The 5165-nt window shown below is 47.6% G+C and overlaps 1 pseudogene; it reads left to right on the top strand.

The window, feature by feature from the left end:
- Positions 1–1064: 1064 nt before the first annotated feature.
- Positions 1065–4241, top strand: LOC117501075 (annotated as a pseudogene).
- The last annotated feature ends 924 nt before the right edge of the window (positions 4242–5165 follow it).

Raw genomic sequence — 5165 nt, 5'->3', positions numbered from 1 at the left:
ATAGAGTCTAATAATAGATTAAATGCAGTGTTGAGGCTGTCATTCTCAGCATCTGTGTGGATGTTAAAATCGCCCACTATAATTATCTTATCTGAGCTAAGCACTAAGTCAGACAAAAGGTCTGAAAATTCACAGAGAAACTCACAGTAACGACCAGGTGGACGATAGATAATAACAAATAAAGCTGGTTTTTGGGACTTCCAATTTGGATGGACAAGACTAAGAGACAAGCTTTCAAATGAATTAAAGCTCTGTCTGGGTTTTGGATTAATTAATAAGCTGGAATGGAAGATTGCTGCTAATCCTCCACCCCGGCCCGTGCTACGAGCATTCTGACAGTTAGTGTGACTCGGGGGTGTTGACTCATTTAAACTAACATATTCATCCTGCTGTAACCAGGTTTCTGTTAGGCAGAATAAATCAATATGTTGATCAATTATTATATCATTTACCAACAGGGACTTAGAAGAGTGAGACCTAATGTTTAATAGACCACATTTAACTGTTTTAGTCTGTGGTGCAGTTGAAGGTGCTATATTATTTTTTCTTTTTGAATTTTTATGCTTAAATAGATTTTTGCTGGTTATTGGTAGTCTGGGAGCAGGCACCGTCTCTACGGGGATGGGGTAATGAGGGGATGGCAGGGGGAGAGAAGCTGCAGAGAGGTGTGTAAGACTACAACTCTGCTTCCTGGTCCCAACCCTGGATAGTCACGGTTTGGAGGATTTAAGAAAATTGGCCAGATTTCTAGAAATGAGAGCTGCTCCATCCAAAGTGGGATGGATGCCGTCTCTCCTAACAAGACCAGGTTTTCCCCAGAAGCTTTGCCAATTATCTATGAAGCCCACCTCATTTTTTTGGACACCACTCAGACAGCCAGCAATTCAAGGAGAACATGCGGCTAAACATGTCACTCCCGGTCCGATTGGGGAGGGGCCCAGAGAAAACTACAGATAGACGCAGAGAGAGACCTGCCTCAGAGAGACGCAGGAGGAACTAGGCTGGGGATTATCCCATAGCGGCCAGAACCCCTGTGCTCCAGAGGGCCTTGGTGAGACACAGGAGGAGCCGGGCCGGGAGTCACCCCACAGAGCCCAGAACCTCCAAGCTCATGGAGTTCAAGCTTCATGCATTCCACATCATCGGCGGGTTAAGTGGCCTCCAGCTAGTAAGGGGTACGAGTGGCGGAAATTTGATGACGATGTTGATGGTATCCTGGAAGCTACCATGAGGGGAGGGGCAGATAGGAAACTCCAAACAATGGCAACTGTGATCATCAGTATCGCCACGGAAATGTTTGGGTTGGCAGAAAAGAGAGTCATTACAAACCAGTACTCCAAGAACCGCAGGGCAGAAAAGATCTCACAGCTACGCCAGGAACTACGACTCCTGAAGAGGTAGTTTAAGGGAGCAAGTGAGGACGAGAAGTTAGGATTGGTAGAACTTCGAGGTATTCTTAGGAAGAGGTTGTTGACCCTCCGGCGAGCAGAATGGCACAGGAGGCGGGCCAGAGGGAGAGCCAAGAGATGTGCTGCCTTTCTGGCAAACCCGTTTGGGTGTGCCAAACAGTTGCTAGGTCAAAAACGTAGTGGCCACCTTATATGCTCAAAGGAGGAGGTAGACTTGTATCTCCATAATACCTATAGCGATGCAGGCCGGGAGGAGGACTTGGGTGAATGCAGAGGCCTGATTAATCCGCCTGTTCCGATTACTGCCTTTAACATCAAAACACCTAGTTGGGAAGAAATCCAAGCTGTTGTCAAGGCTGCCTGGTCCAGCTCAGCACCTGGACCCAATGGGGTACCTTACTTGGTGTATAAAAGGTGCCCCAAGCTCCTGCAGCACCTGTGGAGGATCTTGAGGGTGATCTGGAGGAGGGGTAAGGTGGCCCAACAGTGGAGATCCGCAGAAGGGGTTTGGGTTCCAAAGGAGGAGAGGTCAACCACCATTGAGCAGTTTAGAACCATCTCACTGCTTAACGTTGAGGGGAAGATATTTTTCAGTATCCTCTCCCAGCGGCTGTCAGTCTACCTCCTGAAGAATCAGTACATCGACACCTCAGTGCAAAAGGGGGGGACCCCAGGGTTCCCAGGATGCCTGGAACACAGTGGTGTGGTAACACAACTGATTAGAGAGGCCCGAGAAGGGAAAGGAAACCTGGTGGTACTATGGTTGGACTTAGCCAATGCGTATGGTTCCATACCTCACAAGCTAGTGGAGGCGGCATTGGAGAGACATCACGTCCCGAGCAACATCAAAGTCCTCATTATGGATTATTATAATAGCTTTAATTTAAGATTCACTTCTGGCACAGTTACATCAGAGTATCATCAGCTGGAGAAAGGGATTATCGCGGGATGTACTATTTCAGTGATACTCTTTGCCCTGGCCATGAACATGCTAGTCAAGTCTGCCGAGCCGGAATGTAGTGGCCCCCAAACTAAGTCTGGGATCTGGCAGCCTCCTATCAGGGCATTCATGGATGACCTGACAGTAACAACAGTGTCAGTTCCTGGGTGCAGAGGGATCCTCCAAGGTTTGGAGAGGTTAACCACCTGGGCTCGGATGCGCTTTGAGCCAGAAAAATCCAGGTCACTGGTCTTGAAGAGAGGGAAGGTGACTGATCGGTTCCACTTCTATCTAGGAGGTACCCGTATACCATCTGTCACAGAGAAACCTGTGAAGCGCCTTGGAAAAACTTTTGACTGCTCCCTAAAGGATGCCGCCTCCATTGGGGCAACTAATGAACCGAACAATTAGAGAGCTGGCTGACAACAGTCGACAAATCAGGTCTTCCGGGTAAATTCAAGGTGTGGTTATACCAGCATGGCATCCTGCCTAGAATACTGTGGCTATTGCTCGTGTATGAGTTTCCCATCTCTACGGTGGAAGGGTTTGAGAGGAGGATCAGCAGCCGTCTGCGTCGTTGGTTGGGCTTACCTCGAAGCCTGAGCAGCATTGCCCTTTACGGCAATAAGACCAAGCTGACGCTCCCTATCAAAAGCCTTACTGAGGAGTTTAGGGTTATCAGAGCAAGAGAGGTGCTCCAATATAGGGATTCCAAGGACATGAAAGTATCCCAAGCAGGTATTGAGGTGAGGACTGGCAGAAAGTGGAAGGCACAGGAAGCTGTGGACCAGGCAGAAGCACGGCTGCATCACAAGGAGCTTGTGGGCTCTGTGGCAATCGGCCAGGCGGGCCTGGGTACTAGCCCAACAATCCACTACAACAAAACTGAGGTCAAGGTAAGGCAGGACCCGGTTCAACGCGAAGTGAGAGCTGAGGGTTGAGGAGCAGCGTGCAAGCCAGATGGTGGGATTGAGACAACAGGGCGCATGGACCAGATGGGAGGGAGCCATAGAGAGGAAGATCTCGTGGCCGGGGTTGTGGAAGGCAGAACCCTACCGCATTAAATTCTTAATCCAGTCAGTTTATGATGTCCTACCCAGCCCGTCGAACCTTTTCACTTGGGGCAAGGCTTATACCTCAGCATGCCCCTTGTGCCAGGGGAGAGGAACTCTGGAGCACATCCTTAGCAGCTGCCCCAGAGCGCTGGGGGATGCTTGCTATCGTTGGCGCCATGACCAGGTGCTGAAAGTAGTTGCTGAGTCCATCAGTACTACCATAGTCCAGTGCGAGAGCTTGAAACCATTAAGGCGGGAAATCTCATTTGTGCGAGCTGGAGAACAACCAGCCGCCCGACCGAAGGCCCAGACAGGTCTCCTGGGTGCAGGGAAGGACTGGCAGTTGAGGGTGGACCTGGGGAAACAGCTTTGCTTTCCTGAAAACATCTTGGAAACCAGTCTTAGACCAGACATCATTCTGTTTTCAGAGTCATCTAAGCAGGTTATTATGCTGGAGCTTACAGTGCCCTGGGAGGAGAGAATGGAGGAAGCCAGTGAGAGGAAGAGGGAGAAGTATGCTGAGCTGGTGGAGGAGTATCGCAGACGGGGGTGGCATGCGAGGTGCCTTCCCGTCGAAGTTGGAGTAAGGGGCTTTGCAGGAAAGTCACTCTGCAAGGCCTATAGCCTCCTGGGAATCACCGGAGCATGCAAGAGAAAGGCCATCACTGCAGCATTCGAGGCTGCAGAGAGAGCTTCATGGTGGTTGTGGATCAGGAGGGACAAGCAGTGGGCGACGGCTTCTTGGACACAGGCCGGGATTTGATCACTCCCGGTCGGGTCGCCTGGGCGAGGGGGTCTGAAGTTGAAAGACCCGAAACCCCCCCATGACCCCAGGTACTATCACTGATGATGTGTCCAAGATTTTGCATTATGAAGTGTATGTAACCACCACATACACACGTATATATATATATATATATATATATATATATATATATATACACACACACACACACATATACATATACACACACACATACACATATACACACACACATACATATATATATACACACACACACACATACATACACACACACACACACACACACATCTGCTGAAGCTATTTTAAGTAATAAAGTTACGAATAATTTGGCGTGTAGTTCCCTTTGAGTGACACCTAGTGTGATGGGTATTCTGGGCATTTCATTATTTTATTAGAAATATTTGATTTAATATGGCTTGCTATGAATTTATTTGTACTAACGGACCATCGATGAAATTTATGCTGCAGTATTTCTGCTGAGCGGTATTTTAGTATTATTTCATTCTCCATATTGCACACCGGCAAAATTTACCCAAAATGCATTGCACCATCAACATCTGATTTTTTTTTTTTTTTTAGCAGTCAGTCAAATTAACATGTACATGTATTACCTTACGATCACCATACTGGTAGTCTCCTGTGCTTTATCTCCAAGCATCTTTTATCATGCATGATAGCGAAATTTTCAGGAATAAATTTCCTTTTGGGGATTGCCCAAGTCCACCATTAAAAAAACCTTTGAACACTGTGTGTATACACGTGTTAACACTCGCTTTCTCAACCAAAGGTTGAAGTACAGCTGACTGCAAATCTCAGCAAACTAAGGCAATAATAACAGTGTGCCCCTGACATTAGTTCATAGGTAACTGTATGAATTTGTATGTTACCCCTAATTAGCAGGCATTGATTGCTTTGACGACACTGGCTACAGTGGCAGTGTTAAGGTTATACAGGCAAAACATCGGTTATAGCTTTAATTACCTACACCCAAGTAT

Source organism: Thalassophryne amazonica, chromosome 19, assembly GCF_902500255.1.
Source record: "Thalassophryne amazonica chromosome 19, fThaAma1.1, whole genome shotgun sequence".
Classification (NCBI taxonomy): Eukaryota; Metazoa; Chordata; class Actinopteri; order Batrachoidiformes; family Batrachoididae; genus Thalassophryne; species Thalassophryne amazonica.
The sequence above is the reverse complement of the archived record's forward strand: the minus strand, read 5'-3'. Positions and strand labels throughout refer to the sequence as shown.